Source organism: Apium graveolens, chromosome 3, assembly GCF_009905375.1.
Source record: "Apium graveolens cultivar Ventura chromosome 3, ASM990537v1, whole genome shotgun sequence".
NCBI classification, from domain to species: Eukaryota; Viridiplantae; Streptophyta; class Magnoliopsida; order Apiales; family Apiaceae; genus Apium; species Apium graveolens.
The window spans coordinates 181521834-181543223 of NC_133649.1; the positions used below are offsets into that span (position 1 = coordinate 181521834).

At 38.3% G+C, this 21390-nt stretch overlaps 1 non-coding gene across 1 annotated transcript; it reads right to left on the reverse strand.

Annotated features, from left to right (window-relative positions):
- Window positions 1-1979: 1979 nt before the first annotated feature.
- On the reverse strand, window positions 1980-2086 carry LOC141716190 (small nucleolar RNA R71). Its single transcript, XR_012572908.1, has one exon. It is a non-coding gene; the product is annotated as a small nucleolar RNA R71 (small nucleolar RNA).
- Between the last annotated feature and the right edge of the window lie 19304 nt (window positions 2087-21390).

Consider the following 21390-nt stretch of genomic DNA (forward strand, 5'->3'; position numbering starts at 1 on the left):
GGTGTTTTATACTCAACTTGTTTGTGTTTTTGATGTTTTTTGTAGTGTTTTGCATTTCAGGGAATATTCAAAAGAAGGAATGGATTTTACATTGTTTTTATGTTAAAAGAGTGTTAAAATGGGGCCTCAGTCAATTCCGCGCAAAAAACCAGCACGAGAAGTCAAGGAAACCAGAAAAATCAGGTTTTTCCAGAAGCTCGGTGCGGCCGCGCTAGATCTGAGAGCGGCCGCGCTAGGTCATTTTCTCAGAATCCTGTTTCTACTTGAATTTTGAGCGTTTGAAAGCCCAGGTCGTCTAGAAGGCTATATATATAAATAAAAAGACCTTTCTGAAGGATAGATAGGAGGAAGCAGAGAGCAGAAAGAAGACCTAATAGCACAAAACAACGAAGGAGAAAATGATCTTGTTTTTACTTGTGATTCTTTGCTTAAGTTGTAATCTTGGATGTTTGTTTTTCTTTGTTGTTTGAACCTAATACTCTCGTTAACGTACTTTTGATTATTATTCAATTTATAAAGACCTAGTTTTTATACCATACTTTCATTGGAACCCATGGTGAAGATGAGTTTAGTTATGAACTAATCGTTATCGTGGGGTTCTAACAGATTTACCTATGGATTTCTATAGTTAATTTGTTTTGATACCTAAGTGTGTGGTGATTGTATGATATCCTAGTATTGGTTGTGCTTATTCGTCTTATGTGCATCGCAAATATATAAGATAGTGTGTTAATCTCTATTGAAGCGACAATGAATATAGAGATTTAGAACATGCCATGCTAGCATTGGTTCATGTATAATTGTTATACATGATTCATAGGTAATTTTAACAATCTTACTTGCCCTATGTAATCACGATAGATAACTTGAACATTAAAGCTTTATGTTGTCAAATTCTATAGACATATAGGGTCTCAACATAATTGGTGTATATTCAGCTTCTATCTCTTTTGTGGATGTCTGATAGTAGGGTATTTGTGCAACAAAAGTTGGCATTTACTAGTTTCATTTTATCTGATTAGTTGTCATCACCATTGCATGCTAAGATTAAGAACAATGACTTTGAATGAAGTATTTAATGAAGTTGAAATCCCATGTTTATCTCATATAGTTAATTCAATCACTTTTATTCTTAGTTAATTGCATGTTAGTTTAATCTTAGTTATAAACAACTCAACTTGTTATTGTCTTAACATTGAGCGATAGCCATACCATTGTTGCATAGGTGCATAATCTTAAGTTAACTAAAAAGAGTCTCTATAGGTACGAATCTAATTTATATCTTATACTACTTGCGAATGCGTATACTTGCGTGTAATTTTAGCGCGTGTTTTCGCCCTAACAAGTTTTTGGCGCCACTATCGGGGACTCGGTGTTAATTTTTAGTTTATGTGCTTGACATCAGTGGTTGTTAAAGTTCACTGACTCAGATATTTTACTTACTTGTTTTCTTGTGGGTGTTTTAGGTACTCTAGAGATCGTGTATACGAACACGTTCTCAATATCGTAAGGAAGCACTGGAAGAAGTTGAAGTAGTTGAAGAAGTTTTTTCAGAAGTTGAGAAAGTTGAAGAAGAAGCTATTATTGCAATGGGAGAACCAGTAGCAAATCCAAAAGCTTTGATGGATTATTCTCAGCCGAAGATTAATGATATCCAGTCTAGCATTATCAGGCCAGCCATAACGACTAATACTTTTGAAATCAAGTCTAACACGATTCAGATGGTGCAGAATTCAGTCTGGTTTAGGGGTTTTCCAACGGAAGATCCTAATATGCACATTAGAGATTTCATCGAGATCTGCGACACTTTCAAGTTCAACAATATTTTGAAAGATGCTATAAAGCTGAGGCTTTTCCCATTCTTTCTAAGGGATAAAGCTAAGTGTTGGTTGTATTCTCTACCACCGGGCTCTACTACTACTTGGGAAGATCTTTCTCAGAAGTTTCTTACTAAATTCTTCGCTATGGCAAAGACAGCTGCAATCAGGAATGCTCTTACTCAATTTTCACAGCAATCAGGAGAGTCTTTGTGTGAAGCTTGGGAGCGCTATAAGAAGATGCTTACAAAGTGTCCTCATCATGGGATGTCTGACTGGATGATCATCAATTGTTTTTATAATGGTTTGGGAGCACAGTCCAGACCCATGCTCGATGCAGCATCAGGTGGAGCCTTATGGGCTAAGAGCTACGATGAAGCTTATGAGTTGATTGAACTGATGGCTGCTAATGAATACCAGAACCCAACTCAGGGACTACCTCAAAGCAAGGTAGCTGGAATTCTAGAGGTGGATACAGCTACTGCTATAGCTGCTCAACTTAAGGCTTTAACGATGAAGATGGATTCTTTGGCTAATTATGGAGTTAATCAGATTACAAGTGTCTGTGAGCATTGTGCTGGTGCACATAAGACGGAGAAGTATGTTATATCTAGTGAATCAGCTCACTTCATGAGCAACTTTCAAAGGTCACAGCAACCAGTTCCAGCCACTTATCATCCCAACAACCGCAATCACCCTAATTTCAGCTGGAGCAACAATCAGAATGTGGTGCAACAGCCTTATTAGCAGTATACAGCAAAGTAATTCAACCCTCCTGGTTTTCAACAACCGCAATATGCACCTAGACAACAACTCTAACTTCAACAACTACTGCATGGAAGTACAAGTCAATCTAATGAAAAATCTGAATTAGAGGAGTTGAGGCTCATGTGCAAGAGCCAAGCAGTTTCTATTAAGACCTTGGAGAATCAAATTGGGAAGATTGCCAATGCCTTACTGAACTGACAACGTGGTACACTCCCTAGTGACACAGAAGTTCCAGGAAAGAGGGAAGCAAAGGAGCAGGTCAAGGCAATTATATTAAGGTCTGGGAAGGCTGCAAGCCCTGAAAAATCTCAAGTTTCAGAATCTGAAGTTGTCGATGAAGAAGATGTGCAGAAGGAAGCAGAAGTGGAATCAAGGAAGAAAACAATGGAACACACCCCTCTTGAGGGTAATACAGGGGAGAAATAGGTCTATCCTCCACCTCCTTTTCCTAAGAGGCTGTAGAAGCAAAAGTTGGATAAGCAATTTGCTAAGTTTCTGGAGGTGTTCAAGAAACTTCATATCAACATACCTTTCGCAGAAGCTCTTGAACAGATGTCTAGCTATGCGAAGTTTATCAAAGGTATTCATTCTCAGAAAGTGAAGCTCGATGACTTAGAGACTGTTGCTCTTACGGAGGAATGCAGTGCTTTCCTGCAACATAAATTTCCTCCGAAGCTTAAAGATCCTGGAAGCTTCACTATTCCTTGCACCATCGGAAACTTGTCATTCGACAAGTTTTTATGTTATTTGGGAGCTAGCATCAATCTGATGTCTTCGTCTATCTTCAAGAATTTGGGTTTACCTGATCCAAAGCCTACATATATGTCCTTGCAGTTGGTCGATCGTTCTATGACATATCCACGAGGCATTATGGAGGATGTCTTGGTCAAGGTGGACAAACTCATCTTTCCTACTGACTTTATAATTCTTGATTTCAAGGAGGATAAAAAGATTCTCATAATCTTGGGAAGACCATTCTTGGGTACTGGCTGAACCTTGATTGATGTGCAGAAGGGTCAGCTCACTATGCGAGTACTGAATCAGAATGTGACCTTTAATGTTTTCAATGTCATGAAATTCCCTACTAATAAAGAGGAGTGCTTAAAAGTGGAATTGGTCGATTCTGTGGTTACTTCAGAACTTGATCAAATGCTAAGGTCTGATGCCCTAGAGAAAGCCTTGATGGGGAATTCAGATAGTGAAGATGATGAAGGTGATGAGCAGTTGCAGTATTTGAATGCTTCTCCCTGGAAGCGAAGGATGGATATGCCTTTTGAATCTATTAGATTGTCAGAACTCAAAAATGTTGAGGGGGTCTCAAGCCATCTATTGAGGAAGCTCCTACACTCGAGCTTAAACCTTTGCCTGAACACTTGAGGTATGCGTTTTTAGGTGATGCATTTACTTATCCTGTTATTATTGCATCTGACCTTTCAGGTAGTGATGAGGAAAAGCTCTTAAGAATTCTAAGAGAGTTCAAATCGGCAATTGGATAGACTATAGCAGATATTAAGGGATCAGCCATTCTTATTGCATGCATAAAATTCTGCTAGAGGGAGAAAGCAAGCCGACTGTTGAGTAACAGAGGAGGTTAAATCCTATCATGAAGGAGGTTGTGAAGAAGGAAATTCTTAAGTGGCTAGATGCGGGTATCATTTACCCTATTTCTGACAGTTCTTGGGTAAGCCCAGTTCAGTGTGTGCCGAAGAAAGGAGGCATCACCGTGGTTGCTAATGAAAAGAATGAGCTCATTCCTACTCGAACAATCACGGGGTGGAGAATTTGTATGGATTACAGGAAGCTGAACAAGACCACGAGGAAAGATCACTTCCCTCTTCCGTTTATTGATCAGATGTTTGACAGGTTAGCTGGGCATGAATACTATTGTCTTTTGGATGGCTATTCGGGTTATAATCAGATTTGCATCGCTCCAGAAGATCAAGAAAAGACTACCTTCACTTGTCCGTTTGGTACTTTTGCCTTTAGAAGAGTTTTTTTGGGTCATGTGATGCACCTGCCATATTTTAGAGATGCATGATGGCCATCTTCTCTGACATGATTGGTCAAAATATGGAGGTGTTCATGGATGATTTTTCTGTGTTCGTGGATTCTTTCGACGAGTGCTTGTAAAATCTTGGCGCAGTTCTTAAAAGGTGTGTTGAGACCAATATGGTTCTCAACTGGGAGAAATGTCACTTTATGGTGCAACAAAACATCATTCTTGGGCACAAGGTCTCAAGTAAATGTCTTGAGGTGGAAAAATCTAAGGTGGGGGTCATTGAAAACCTTCCTCCACCAATTTTTGTTAAGGGAATCTGCAATTTTCTGGGTCATGCGGGTTACTATCGGTGGTTCATCCAGAATTTCTCTAAAATCTCTAAATCAATGTGCAATTTATTAGAGAAAGATATACCTTTCAAGTTTGATGATGAGTGTCTAGCTGCTTTTGAGAGCTTAACGAAGAGTTTGATAATGGAAATTGTCATAACTATACTTGATTGGAATTAGCCTTTTGAAATGATGTGCAATGCGAGTGACTATGCAGTTGGAGCGGTTTTTGTGCAAAGGAAGAACAATATATTTCATGTGGTCTACTATGCTAGTAAGACCCTCAATGGTGCTCAACTGAACTACACTACTACTGAGAAGGAACTCTTAGCCATTGTCTACGGTTTTGAGAAGTTTCGATCTTATTTGTTTGGGACGAAAGTGACAGTTTTCACTGATCACGCTGCGATTCTCTATCTCATCTCGAAGAAGGACTCGAAGCCTAGATTGATTCGATGGGTTCTTTTACTTCAAGAGTTTGAGTTTGAGATAAAGGATAGAAAATATATTAAGAATCAAGTTGTTGATCATCTCTCTCGGTTAGAAGATACAGGTACATCTTCACATGACAAGACATTGATAGATGAGTCTTTCCCGATGAGCAGTTGTTTAGGGTGCAAGAAGAAGAACCGTGGTTCGTAGACACTGTGAACTATCTTGTGAGTAACATTATGCCCCCAGACTTAACTTATGCTCAAAGGAAGAAGTTTCTTCATGAAGTGAAGTGGTACATGTGGGATGAGCCATTTTTGTTTCGGAAAGGAGCTGACCAAATCATCAGGAGATGTATTCCGTACAGCGAGATGAAGGGTATCTTGCAAGACTTTCATTCGACTATTTATGGAGGCCACATTGTTTAAGGATGCACATCAGTTTTTTTTGAAGTGTGATTGATGTCAGCGTGTTGGTAATATGTCAAAGAAGGATAAGATGCCTCTTAATGTGCTTCTCGAGGTTGAGGTCTTCGATGTTTGAGGAATTGACTTCATGGGGCCATTTATCTCATCTTGCAATAATCAGTATATCTTGTTGGTAGTAGATTATGTCTCAAAATGGGTGGAAGTCAAGGATTTTCCAATGAATAATGCGAAGGTAGTGCTTAATTTTCTTCACAAGTAGATATTCACAAGATTTGGGATTCCAAGAGTCATAATCAATGACGAGGGATCACATTTCTGCAATCGCAAGTTTACTGCTATAATGCAGAGATATAATTGCATCATCGCATTGCTAAAGCCTACCATCCTCAGACTAATGGTCAAGCTGAGGTGTCTAACAGGGAGATCAAACGAAATCTGTAGAAAGTTGTATGTCCATCGAGAAAGGATTGGTCTTTAAAGCTGGATGAAGCTGTTTGGGCTTATCGAACAGCATTCAAAACTCCGCTAGGCATGTCACTGTTTCAATTGGTTTATAGTAAAGGGTGTCATTTTCCTGTAGAGCTAGAGCACAAGGCGTATTGGGTTTTGAAGAAACTGAACCTTGATCTGACTGCAGCTGGTAAGAAAAGGATGCTTCAATTAAATGAACTCGATGAGTTCCGACTTCAAGCGTATGAGAACAACAAAATGTATAAGGAGAAAGTCAATAGGTGGCACGATAGGGGTCTAGTGCTCAAATCATTTGTGTCGGGGCTAAAGTTCTTTTGTTAAACTCTCATCTCCGTCTTTTTCCTAGAAAATTAACGTCGAGATGGTCAGAGCCGTTTGTTTTCAAAACTGTGTTTCTACATGGAGCGGTGGAGATTTTTGAGAATGATCCAGGCCAAGCATTCAAGGTAAATGGACAGTATTTGAAGCATTACTATGGAGATACGGAAAACTGTGAGGTGGTTAGTGTCGTTTTATTGTCAACTTTATCTCGGAATTCTACATTAGCTAGCAACATAAATCAAGCACTTCTTGGGAGGCAACCCAAGCTTATTATATATTAGTAGGAAAGAAAAGAAGATAGAAGGAAGAAAAACTAGAAGAAAACATAAAAAAAATCAAAAAATAAAAAAATAGGGGACTTTTTCCAAGAGCACGGCGCGCCCGCGCTTAAACAACTGAAACACGGCGCGCCCGCGTGCCCATGCGGGGCAGCCGCGCTGAGTCCCGGAGAAAAAAAATATAAAAATCTGAAAATCAGAAGAAAAAAAAAGTTATACAATCTCTTAACCCCCGATTTTACTCCTTATTTTTCCCATATTTCCACTACTCCCACTAACCCCACAATCATATCCCATTTATATTATAACCCTAATTTTAATTCTCTATATATACATACACCTACATCCATCTCCACCTTATTTTTATTCTCATAAACCCCAAAATCTCTTTACACACCTCTCTTATCTCACTTAATCCATTCCAATAGCACCAAAGAGAGCATGCACTTAAGTAAGCAGCAGCACTAACCCCGTCTCTATCGATACTTCGAGTGTTGGGGGTGCGAGGCCATGGTTTGTTACTCCGGAGACTGAAGCGGGGTACACAAGGTTGTTGAGTAAGCAGATGGCGAAAGAGAGGGGTTTTCTACCTTCGGGTAAGGATGGTAAGCTTCTCGAGATGATCTTGGAGATGGGATGGGTTTCATTTTGTGAGGCATCCGCGGCTGTGCCTTTGAGTATTGTTCGGACTACAGCCCGGAGGCTATTCGCAGGGTTATCAACCAACCTGAGAGACAGCCTACTCAGGAGGAGTGGGTTAATAAGACGGGGGAGGACTTTAATTTGGATTTGATTGTGGCTACTTTGTGCATCCCAAATACACATTGGAAGTTCCAGAGGGGATCGAACGAGTATCTCAATTTCCCTGCTTCATGCATGAACAGGTTTACTCGTGCTTGGAATGCTTTTATTTGTGCGAATATCATGCCATCTTCTCATGTGCATGATGTGACTGTGAATCGTGTGAAGTTTTTATGGGGGATTTTGCAGGGAGATTATGTGGATCTCGGTTATGTTATTCATCAGGGTATTTTGAGATTTTTGCGTAGAGGCACTGTGGGGTCTATCCCTTATGCCTCACTTGTGACCAAACTTTGTGTTGCGGTGGGTGTTCATTGGCCCGCACACGAGCAGCTTCAGTTACCGAACGCCCCCATCGACAGTCTTACGATCTTGAGCATGTAGGAGTGGTTTGGTGGGAAGGCTGACGAGAAAGGACTTGGGTACACCTATGATCATTTGTCGGGTGGCCAGCCAGCCAATCAGACGTATGCTGGTGGTTTGACTCAGGCACGTAGAGCAGCGTGGAGACATTAGATGGGTGAGGCTAGTTCTTCGCAGCAGCGACAAGAGGCAGAGGATAGTGTTGGTTTAGGCTCGATGCAGTATAGGCATTTTACAAGGTGGATGGACGCGTTGTATGATATCTAGAGCAGGTTTGCACAGGATCTTACTCAGGCATTGGGTACAGCTTTTTGAGCCACGGGGGTTGAGATTTAGTGGCCAAATTTTGGAGAGGATTTTATGTACCCGCCTCCTGACACTCCACCCACGGAAGGTGATGATTCTTCTTCTTCCGAGTAGGTATGCCTTGATTCCTTCCTATTACCTTCACTGAGGACAGTGAAATTTTTAAGTTTGGGGGTGGAAGTTAAGGAATATTTGTGTGTGAGTCCATATAGATGCATATTTATGCTAGTTTAGTTCATATAGTTTGCATATTGTCATGTAGTTAGTTGTTTTTGTTTTTGTTTGCGTATTTGTTATCATGTTAGTATATTGCATATAGTTGCAATAGCATTATATCATGACCCATTAGGTTGCTTTTCTGATTAATTTGTGATGTTGATTCGAGTGTAGTGATATCGTATAGAGGAATATTAAGTCCTAACGAATTGATTTGCGTGCTAGAAACAAGAAAATTTTCACTAAGTCTTATAGGTTTCTTGAGTTCTAGATCATGATCTTGGCTTGTTTGTTTGTCGAGGTTTAATTACTTGTTTATGTCTAGAATTTATGTTATTCTCTTAGTGACGAAATAAAATGGATTTTTAAAATTGGAGAAAAATATTGGATATCAATGCTAGTTATGGTTAGGCGTCAAATGGCTAGTAGCCGACTCATATTTAAATGAGTAGTCTAGGGTTGAGTGAGATGGAGCGAAAAGCACTCGTTCAGAAATTGTTGAAAAAAAAAGAAAAGAAAAAGAGAAAAGAAAAAGGAAAGAAAAAAGAAAAATTTACGTGTTATGCATAATTGATCACAAGTGGGTTCTTTAATACTCGAGTTATTAAGTTTTTGGGGACTTTGTGCCTAGTGACCTAAGGCTTTTATAGTTTGGGATCCGCTAACCTAATGCTCGCTACATGGGTATTATTGCATAAGTCTTTTGTGGACCTCGTGTTAGGAATATGTTGTGTACTTGATGATAATTTGAAAAAACCACTTAGTAGATTTTAGGTAAGTGATTTTGTAGCTTTCAACGGATGATCATTTCAACATCCATTGAAAGAGTAGCTTATGTAACAATAAGACTAGTAGCACATTTCTTTCATACTTGGATAGCTTAGTGAACTAGATGTTGTAGATTGTCCAAGTTACATTAAGTACTAGACTGATATGCAAGATAGGATGGTTAATTGTAAATATAAGATGCCTTGTAATCTTGTGTAAATGAAGTAGAGTTAACTATCAACAAGATAGTCTCAGCGGATGATTTACAAAGCTTCAACGGATGATCAACATAAGTCTCGACGGATGATCAACCTGAGTTTCAACGGATGATCAGATAAAGTTCAAACGGATGATCAATCTAAGTTCCAATGGATGTTCAAATTCAAAAGAGCAATTGATAGTGACTTGACAGTCACATGCGTTGGTTGTACGTAAATGAAATGTGGCATCCTGTTTGAAGGTTTTAGAGAACAAAGAAGCATTTCCATTTACATGCTAAACTGAAGATATTCAAAGATGCTGGAGAGAGAAGTGAAGAAGCTTGATATTAGACTAGAACCATTTTGTCTTATTTTTTTTCTTTTTATCATGTAACTTGGTAATATATAAACCAAGTGTAGCAAGTTGAATAGTAACTAAGTATTCAAGTTAGTAAGCAAAAACTAGAGAAAAAGAAAAAGCACAATGTGTAAAGAATTTCTTTGTAGTTCTTGTTGTTCAACTTGTAAGCAGCTGTGTACTATTTACATCACAGAGTTCTCTACTTAATGTATATCTCTGGTGGAAAAGTCCAATCCACCATAAAGTTTTTAAATACCTGTATTTAATTGCTTTGTGATTTGATTTCTTTTATATTCTTATTACGCACCATTGCAAATCAAACACAGTTATTTATTTGTAGAAGAACTGTTCTCAAAACCAAAAGAAGCCAGAATTACATTGAACCCCCTTCTGTAATTCTTGTTTAGATTGTTTGGGAATAATAATTGGTATAAGAGAAAGCTCTTGAAGAACAAAGAGTTCAAAGATCACAACAACTAACAAGATGAGCAGAAAAGATGTTGGAGTAAAGATTCCATTTCTGGACAAAGACAACTATCACCATTGAAAGGTGAAGATGCACCTGCATCTCCTATCTCAAGATGAAACATATTTGTACTGCATTGAGAAAGGTCCACATGTCCCTATGAGAGCTGTTACAGGAAATGAAGCATCAGTTCCAAAGCCACAAGCAGAATGGTCTGATCCAGATAAAGAACAAGTTTAAAAGGATAAAAAGGCCATGAACATTCTGTTTAATGGTGTTGACAATTATATGTTTGACAACATCATAAACTGCAAGACTGCTAAGGATGTCTGGGATACAATTCAAGTTATATGTGATGGAACTGAGCAAGTAAGGGAGAACAAAATACAACTCTTGATTCAGCAATCTGAGCATTTCCATAGTGAAGAAGGTGAGTCACTCACTGACATTTTCAGTAGATTCCAAAAACTATTGAATGCTCTAAAACTGCATGGAAGGGTCTATCAAACAAAAGAATCAAACCTCAAATTCCTTAGATCTCTTCCAAAGGAATGGAATCCTATGACAGTCTCATTGAGAAATTTTCAAGACTACAAGGATTTCACCTTGGATAGACTGTATGGTATCCTGAAAACCTTTGAGCTTGAAATAGAGCAAGATGAGAAGATGGAGAAGGGAAGAAAAAAGGAGGGTCCATTGCATTAGTTGCTGAGCAAGAAAAGGAGAAGGAGATAAAAGTTGAAACTGTTGATTCTGAACCAAATCCTAGAGTTTGTGAAGGCAAAGGTAAAGGGCTAGTAGCTGAAATGAAGATCATATTAGTCAAGATAAGATTGATGACATAGATGAGCATCTTACTATTCTATCCAGGAGATTTTCCAAGCTCAAATTCAAGAAGAATTTTGGAGCAGCTAAGTCAAACAGATCATGGTTGATAAGCCTGATTTTGGTAAAAAGAAGTTTGAGCCTATTGATTATAAGCACAAACACTTTTAGTTGTTCAAGCAAAAGGAAAGGGCTTTCATTACACAAGAATATGACTGGGCTGCAAATAGATTGGAAGAGGATGAAGATACAAACTATGTCAATCTAGCACTTATGGCTGAATCAGACGAAACATAAACAAGTTCATCAAGCAATCAGGTAATCACTACCAACCTAGCTCATTTATATAAAGCTGAGTGTAATGATGCCATAAATGACATATCTACTGAATTATATCACCCGCGTGTTACACTCAAGTCTCTCACTAAAGAAAATAATAAAATTAAAGAGAACAATGTATTTTAAAGTGAAAGAAACAATGTGTTAGAGACTCAATTTGTTAAGTTTAAAAAATTGAAAATAGAATGCAAGATTGCTAAGGATGAACTAACTAAATCCTTAAAGAAAGAGGAGATTTTAAGAAAGCAACTTTATAACGACTCGTGTATTTTTCTTTTTATTCTAATATTTAAAAGTGTAATAAAGGTTTAAATAATTAAATAAATGTGTGTAATGATTTTGGAAGCAGTTATTGATATTAATTTAATTATTTGTGATTTGTTGATATGTGGGATTGAATTGTGTGATTTATTAGTGAGTTATGCGATTTTATTACGCTTGTAAAAGTGATTTTATTGCAATTTTAATTCCATAAATATTTGGGTGATTTCTAAAATTGGTTTAAAAATTTTATAATTTCAATAATTATTTTTAGGACTTTATAAATGTGAGAAATCAATATTTCATTAATTATTTATTTTTAGGTGATTTTCTGAGTGTGTTTAACGGTAAAATCCATATTTAATTATGGAAATCTTCAAAAATTATGAAACTTATATTTATTAAGTTCGTATTATTCTGAGAATTTTAAAATTATTTTGAGAATTTTCGGAGTTAGTTTCACCCGCGCACTGTTTCATTATTGTTAAAAAGCCGGTACAAAGTGTACCTTAAAAATTGTTTTTAAAATTATGAAATGGTGTTTTTATTAAGTTCAGGATATCTATAAAATTTTAAAGTTATTTTGGTAAGTTTTTTGGAGTATGTTTTCCTCGCGAACTCGTCTCGTAAATAATAATTACGGGATGTAGCTGACCCTGTATAACTTGATTGGCGGTAATAAGAAAGTGACATGTATCCTAAATAAAGGATACGTGTCTGCAGCCTGTTTGTTTAGGTAAACACATCATTTCCTTTGTCTCTCTCTCGGCTGTAACTCGCAATTCTCTCTTTCTCTTTTGAATTAATCTCTCAATTAATTCTCTCTCTCCCTCTATATTTATCTCCTTCCCCGTTTCTTCCTCCCGTTCTTTTCTCTGTTTTTCCGGCGTTCTTCTCTGGCTTCCCCTGTTGCTCCGGTCTCGCCACCTCCGTGTTCTTCCGGTGAGCTTGGTGGTCCTTTTGCTTATTTGTATGTATATATCTATATATAAATAGATGTGTATGTGCATGTGTGTGTGTTGTGCCTCTGTGTGTGTGTTGTGATTGTGTGTATGTGTTGTGGCTGTGGGTGCGTGTGTGTTTGAACAGTAGTGTGAGTTGAGGCGGCGCATGGCCGTGTGCCTCCTTGTCCCTGTTCTGTGTTGCTGTTGGATTGTCCTTTTAGGCGGTCCTTTGGTTGTTTTAGGTTTGCAGTTGGGCCGAATGTTTTTCGGGCCTTTTCTGTTGGGCCTGTTTGTGCAGTTTGGTTTGGTGACTGGAAATTGAATTTTTATTTTCTTTACCGCATGGAATTTTTTATTAATATTTATGAAATAAAGTTTTGCTGGAGGAAAAATAATGTTAATCGACATAATTTATTTGGGAACCCGTATTATATTGGGCGCCAATAAATTATACCGCCGTTGACGATGAACTTCGGTGAGTCAATGGTGGACGGTAATGACTTTGTTCTGAATCCTAAATTTTATAATTAAATAAAATAATTCTAATAACCAATTTCGTAAGTAAATAATTTTGGGATTATGAAATGGTGTTGGGAATTGAGATTGTGAATTGTTGTGAAATTTGGACGTCGATTGCGATTGACGGGTAGTCTTATAAACAAAGGAGTTGCTGCCAAAATTTTCTAAAAATGTATTTGTAAACGTACGTATTTATATTATACGTGTTACCCTTATTTGTGTTCGGATTACGTGATTACGTGAGTATGTGTATAATAACTATACGAGTCGGGTTATCGGATTGGGTTATTAGGATTTGAGGATATCAAGCATGTCGGTATAACTGAATAGGTTACTCTGTATTTGTAGATCCCAGTTGAGTTTCCCAGGATCGAAATCAGCGTGAAAGCTATTTAGGGTTTGGTAAAGCGTTGCAAGGCAAGTACCCCTGACCATTCTTTTATGGTTCAGTACATATGAATAGCTAAATGTTTTATTCTCGTAATGGAACATAAATATTTTAAGTTACGTATCCCCTGTAGTTATAAATCACTGTTTTCAAATTGTTTTGGGGAAAAGTAACTTTGAAAGGTGCCTATCTCGAATGAAATAATTTGCGAACTGAATTTTATATGTGTGCTGGTTAAATAAATGATTTTGAAATGAGATAGGTACAAGTGTTTTGAAAACTGGATAAAATGATCAGACATGGGATACATTGGGGCCAGAGTAGGCCTATTGAGGTGGCGTAAGAGGCTAATTCGATTGTATGCAATATATAACTGATTAGTCCAGCAGGTCAGAGACCTAGCTAGTCTCTGAGTTCCGGAACAGGTAAATAGGATGGCAGTTAGAGCCGTCTGATGTTGATAGCCTGATCGGCTGTCTTCACATATCCGTTATGTATCTGATTTGGATTTGTGATTCCCGTAAGGGTATAAGTAGTTGATAAAGCGGTTTTATAAATGTGAATAGCATGCTAAAATTGGACTCTGGTATATACACAGCACACTACTACGTTGTTTTGATAAAGCATGCTAGTTAATGATATCCAGTTATCTTCGATTTTCATTATATAATGTTGACATCATGATTACAACTCTGTTCCTATTATTATTACATTATTGTTTTTATTCCATTATTCATATTTCGGTACTGCTGAGCGATTATGCTCACCCTTGCAAACTGTTATGTATATCTCGCAGATGTCTAGAAGACCAGCCAGACATAACCGTGTTCCTGCCCCTTCAGGACCCGGCTCCTCTGAGGTATTTGTGTCAGACCATGAGGTTTGACGAGTTGCTGAATAAATTTAGAGTGTCTTAGATGTTGAATAAATGGTTTGTAATAATGAGAACCTGAATCATACTTGAACCTGGATCGGATCTTGGTTTGGGGTCAAGTTAGTATATTTTAATAATAATCTTGTTGTTTATATTTTGGTAAATATATTTCGTGACGTCAACTCCTGACCCCGGGGTTGAGGTCGTAACAGTTGGTATCAGAGCTACAGGTTTAAGTCCCTGATCCAGGTTAGGGATTGTGTCGAATAGGTGATAAAATGAGTCTTTAGGTGTGAGTCAGCAACTCATATAGATGAGCAAACCTTTAGAGTCGGTCGAGGGTTCCGACGGCGTTACCATGTCATCTATTAAATGTTTTGATAGAATTGCCTTGACCTGGTTGTGTCTTCCCTGTATATTTATTATGTTGACAGTGGCCTATTGCGATTTCGAGTTCTCCATCTCAGGAGAATCCCTCTGACTCGGATATCTCAGATTCTGAGAGGACCCTGGATGTTGTTGCTGAGGAGACCCCTATGCCTCCTCCACCAGTCTCTTCTTTTGTGCCGAGAGACATCCCTGGATGTGGTACTCGTCCCCGTTCGGTACGTATGTATGTGTCTATCGTTAGGGATTTTCCTCCCGGCTGTGGTCCCAGTTCTTCCTCAATGAGACCTCCAGTACCTCCTATGGCCCCTAGTGGTACTTCTTCACCGATCCCTTACCATGTTCACCGAGCAGTGAATACTTCCTTTATTAGAGATCAGAGTCGGGGATTGGCTGCTCAGTTTGATCAGATACCTATTGCACATTTCCAGGGCATTTCTGCCCCTTCCCCAGAGGTACGGGCCCGTGTGCGAGCATTGACCCAGATGGCTGACGAGAGGGCTAGATCCGTTGACCATTTCATTAGCTCAGAGTTCAGAGCTGTGCAGTATTAGGACCTAGTGAATTGGTTAGTGTTTGAGCTAGGTTCCATCGATGGCAGTGGTAGTGGTTAGACCAGGTTTTCAGCAGAGTGATACAGAGCTCAGAGTTGACTTCCAGGAGTTCTATAGTTGTTTACTTTGTATATATATATATATTATGTTGTGATAGTTTGTAGTAGGTGGGGCTGCTATGATAACCAATTTTGGTGTGTATTCGGATGGTTTCTTTTCAGTTGGATTTCCAGTTGTACTAGTTGGATTCTGTTGGTTATTGTATTATAGCTGCTTTATTTCATTGTTCAACTTTTATACATTGTGCATTGCTATTATTGTTGTTATTATTATTGTTGTTTCTATTGTTGGCATTTTTAGATTATAATCATTCACTCAGGCTGGATCCAATTAAAATAGGGATGAGGATATTGTCTTAGTGGCAGCGCTCTCCTGACACATAAATATAAACTGCTTGGAGCAACCTATTTTCTTATATATGATTGTTATATTTCAGGAGATGCCACTAAAGAGAAATTCTCAACCCAATAATCGATCTACTGGGGATCCTTCCATGAGTGAATTGATGAATTTGTTGCATCAACAGTCTACACAGCTGGCCTAACAGCAACAATAATTCCAGCAGCAGCAACAACAATTACAACAAGAACAGCAACATCAGCTCATACAGCAACAACAACAGCAAATCCAACAGCAGCAACTACAAATCCAACACCAGCATGAGAAGAGGGGGATAAATCAGGGTGTTATTTTCAAGTCTTTTCAGGCAGTAAAGCCCCTAGAGTTTAAAGGGGAAGTAGAACCTGTTGCTTCCAGGATATGGTTAAAGGAGATGGGAAAGGCGTTTACGCTCACCAAGGTGAGTGAGGCTTTAAAAACGGATTATGCTAGTTATTTTCTGAAGAATGATTCGAATTATTGGTGGGAATCTACGCGAGCCCTAGAAGGAGAAGGTCCAGTTTCATGGGTCAGATTCACAGAGTTATTTTTGGAGTAATATTTTCCGGACTGTCTCCAGAGTCAAATGGAGATGAAATTTTTGGAATTGAAGCAAGGAGATAGGAGTGTTACGGAATATGAAGCGAAGTTTACAGAGTTGGCCCGTATAGCACCAAAATATGTGAGTTCGGAAGCTCAACGAGCGAAGCGGTTTCAACAAGGGTTGAAGCCAGAAATAAGGAGTGGAGTTGTAGCTTTACAACTCAAGACATATACTTCTGTAGTTCAGGCTTCCCTAGTGATAGAGAGTGATCAAAGGTTAGCTGTAAAGAAGCAGGGTGAGAAGAAGAGGAAATTTGTAAGTGGACCTGCTAGGTCAGAGTCAGGAATAGCAAGTCGGAAGTTCCAGCGTTGGTTTGGAAAGAGTAGGAATAAGAGGTTTAAGAGGCAGAATTTTCCCCAGGTTAGACCCAGTACTAGTTCAGTTAACTCTGCCCCGACGAGGGTTAGTAAGCCAGTGGTTGATTGTAAGATATGTGGGAAGAAAGACAGTGGACAGTGCCGAGAAAATATCAACTATTTTAAGTATGGACAGAAAGTTCATTATTCCACGGAGTGTAAGTCTGAGATTCAAGGAGTAACTTGTTTTAGTTGCGGTAAAGTGGGACACATAGCTAGGAATTGCAAGTTAGTGACCCAAGGTAATGCTGGAAGGAGTGTGTCCCAAGGACCAGCAACCAGTACTGCTAGAGCTAGGACTTTTAAGGTGACCAAGAAGTCTCCAGTTCATGATTCCGATGTGGTTGCAGGTACGCTTTCTCTTAATTCTGTACCTATTAACGTTTTGTTTGATTCGGGAGCGTCTAAATCTTTTATATCTGTGAATTGTGTGAATAAAATGCAATTGATGTTGGAAGACCTAGAAGAACCTTTAACCATAGAAGTGGATAATAAAGATAAAGTACCCATAAGTCAATTTTGTCCTAGATGTTCCCTAGAAATTTCAGGGTATATGTTCCTTGTTGACCTAATACCCTTCGAGTTAGGAGACTTTGATATCATTTTAGGTATGGATTGGTTGTCTCTATATAAGGCGAATATTGACTATAAGAAAAAGAGTGTTGTTATGTACACCCCAGATAATAAAAGGATCAGCTACCAAGGACAGAGACAAGATAGAAAGTTCCTTTCAGTAATGCAAGCAAAGAGATTGTTGCGGCAAGGATGTGAGGCGTATTTGGCTCATGTGGTGGATACGAAGAAAGAGACCCCTACTTTGGATGAGATTCCTATAGTGAGAGAATTTCCTGACATTTTCCCAGAAGAGATACCAGGATTTCCACCTGATCGAGAGATAGAGTTCTCCATTGATTTGATCCCTGGAGCTGAACTAGTTTCTAAGGCTCTATACAGGATGGCCCCAATGGAAATGAAAGAATTGGCTAAGCAACTTCGAGAACTATTGTATAAGGGAGTCATTCAACCCAGTGTTTCTCTGTGGGGTGCTCCAGTGCTATTTGTGAAGAAAAAGGATGGAAGTATGAGATTGTGTATTGACTATAGAGAGTTGAACAAGTTGACGATGAAGAATAAGTATCATTTGTCACGTATCGACGATTTGTTTGATCAGCTTAAGGGAGCATGTTACTTCTCAAAGATTGACTTAAGATCTGGCTACCACCAATTGAAGATAAAGCCTGAAGATATCCCCAAGACTGCATTCAGAACAAGGTATGGCCATTATGAGTTTCTAATGATGTCGTTTGGATTAACGAATGCGCCAGCGGCTTTTATAGATTTAATGAATAGGGTATATAAGGAGTATCTGGATGAGTTTGTTATTGTATTTATTGATGACATCCTCATATATTCAAAGAATCCAGAAGATCATGCAACGCATCTACGGATTGCTCTTTAGAAGTTAAGAGAAAAGCAACTATATGCAAAGTTATCCAAGTATGAATTTTGGTTGACAGAAGTGCAGTTTCTTGGACATGTGGTGAGTAAGGAAGGTATCAAAGTAGACCCAGTAAAGATTGAAGCCGTATCAAAGTAGGAGCAACCAAAGACACCGACGGAAATAAGAAGCTTTCTTGGGTTGGCAGGATATTATCGAAGGTTTGTGAAAGATTTCTCGAAGATTGCATCCCCATTAACTAAGTTGACTAGGAAGAATGAGAAGTTCGTTTGGACGGAAAAGTGTGAAGAAAGTTTCCAGGAATTAAAACGGAGATTAGTGACGGCTCCAGTATTAGCATTGCCAGATGAGATAGGAAATTTTGTGATCTATAGTAATGCTTCGTTGAAAGGATTGGGTTGTGTGCTAATGCAGCATGACAAAGTCATTGCTTATGTCTCCAGATAGTTAAAGCCTCACGAGCAGAAATATCCGGTTCATGACCTTGAGTTGGCGGCTACAGTGTTTGCTCTGAAGTTATGGCGTCACTACTTGTATGGAGAGAAATGCGATATTTATACAGATCATAATAGCCTGAAGTACATATTCACGCAGAAGGATTTGAACATGAGACAGAGAAGGTGGTTGGAGCTGATCAAGGACTACGATTGTATGATTAATTATCACCCATGTAAAGCCAATGTGGTGGTTGATGCCTTGAGTAGAAAGGAAAGGTTGAATATGACTAAGATTGCGGAAGAACTAGCCCAAGACTTGGAAAGAATGGAGATTGAGGCTCGAGTACCTAGTGAACATCAAGAGCAACTATATGAAGTTACCTTTCAGCCGGCATTGATGGAAAAGATCAGAAGATGTCAAGAAGGAGTTATGGAGCAAGAGTTGGATACTTTGACGGGAGAAGAGTTGTGTACTCAAAAGGATAATCAAGGTTTATATAGATTTTCATCCAGAGTTTGGATTCCTAATGTAACGGAATTGAAGAATGAAGTATTATATGAAGCGCATAACTCTAGGTTTTCTATCCACCCTGGTAGTACTAAGATGTACCAAGACTTGAAGAGAAACTTCTGGTGGCCAGGAATGAAGAAGGATATTTCCAATTGGGTTAGTAAGTGTCATGTGTGTCAAATGGTGAAAGCGGAACATCAATGACCAAGTGGATTGTTACAACCTTTGGAGATTCCCCAATGGAAGTGGGAAGAGATTGATATGGATTTTGTAGTGGGATTGCCAAGGACAAGAGCAAATCATGACGCTATTTGGGTAATCATTGATAGATTGACTAAGTCAGCGCATTTTCTTCCGATTAATGAAAGGTATTGATTGGAAAAGCTAGTTAAGTTATACTTGGATGAGATAGTTACCAAACATGGAGTTCTTGTGTCTATAGTGTCAGACCGAGACCCGAGATTTAATTCCAGGTTCTGGACTAAATTCCAAGAGTGCCTAAGAACAAAGTTAAATATGAGCACCGCTTATCATCCACAGACAGATGGCCAGAGTGAAATAACGATTCAGGCCATAGAGGATATGTTGAGAGTCTGTGTTTTGGATTTTAAGGGTAATTGGAATGAACACCTACCTTTGATTGAGTTCTCGTATAATAACAGTTACCATGCCAGTATCGGTATGCCGCCTTACGAAGCTTTGTATGGATGTAAGTGTAGATCACCGTTGTATTGGGATGAGGTAGGTGAAAAGAAAGTGTTAGGTCCTGAGTTGGTTCAGCAAACCAGAGATGCCATAGTGTTGATTCGGAAAAGGTTAGAAGCAGCCTAAGATAGACAGAGAAAGTATGCAGATTTGTATAGGAAGGATATGGACTTCGAGATAGGAGATCTGGTGTTACTAAAGGTATCACCTTGGAAAGGGTTAGTATGATTTGGTCAGAAGGTAAACTTAGCCCTAGATTTATAGGACCCTTTGAGGTTTTGAAGAAAGTGGGAAAGGTTGCCTACGAGATAGCGTTACCACCGCAGTGGCAGCACATTCATAATGTGTTCCACGTGTCTATGTTGAAGCCCTATATTCCTAGTTCGAATCAAGTCATAGAATATGAACCGATTGAGCTTCAACCATATTTGTCCTATGTGGAACAACCAATCCAAATCCTAGACCGTAAGGAACGAGTCCTTAAGAATAAGTCGATCCCTATAGTAAAAGTTTTGTGGAGAACTCCTCGAGTAGAAGAGTCTACTTGGGAATTAGATTCAGACATGCTTGATAAATATCCTCATTTGTTTAGCTAAGTTAGATTCTGGGGACAGAATCTTTTTAAGGGAGGAAGATTATAACGACTCGTGTATTTTTCTTTTTATTCTAATATTTAAAAGTGTAATAAAGGTTTAAATAATTAAATAAATGTGTGTAATGATTTTGGCAGCAGTTATTGATTGTTATTTAATTATTTGTGATTTGTTGATATGTGGGACTGAATTGTGTGATTTATTAGTGAGTTCTGCGATTTTATTTCGCCAGTAAAAGTGATTTTATTGCAATTTTAATTCCATACATATTTGGCTGATTTCTAAAATTGGTTTTATAATTTTATAATTTCAATAATTATTTTTAGGACTTTATAAAAGTGAGAAATCAATATTTCATTAATTATTTATTTTTAGGTGATTTTCTGGGTGTGTTTAACGGTAAAATCCATATTTAATTATGGAAATCTTCAAAAATTATGAAAATTATATTTTATTAAGTTCGTATTATTCTGAGAATTTTAAAATTATTTTGGGAATTTTCGGAGTTAGTTTCATCCGCGCACCGTTTCATTATTTGTTAAAAAGCGGGTACATAGTGTACCTTAAAAATTGTTTTTAAATTTATAAAATGGTGTTTTTATTAAGTTCGGGATATCTATAAAATTTTAAAGTTATTTCGGTAAGTTTTTGGAGTTTGTTTTCCTCGCGAACTCGTCTCGTAAATAATAATTACGGGATGTAGCTGAACCTGTATAACTTGATTGGCGGTAATAACAAAGTGACACGTATCCTAAATAAAGGATACGTGTCTGGAGCCTGTTTGTTTGGGTAAACACATCATCTCCTTTGTCTCTCTCCCGACTGTAACTCGCAATTCTCTCTTTCTCTTTCGAATTAATCTCTCGATTAAT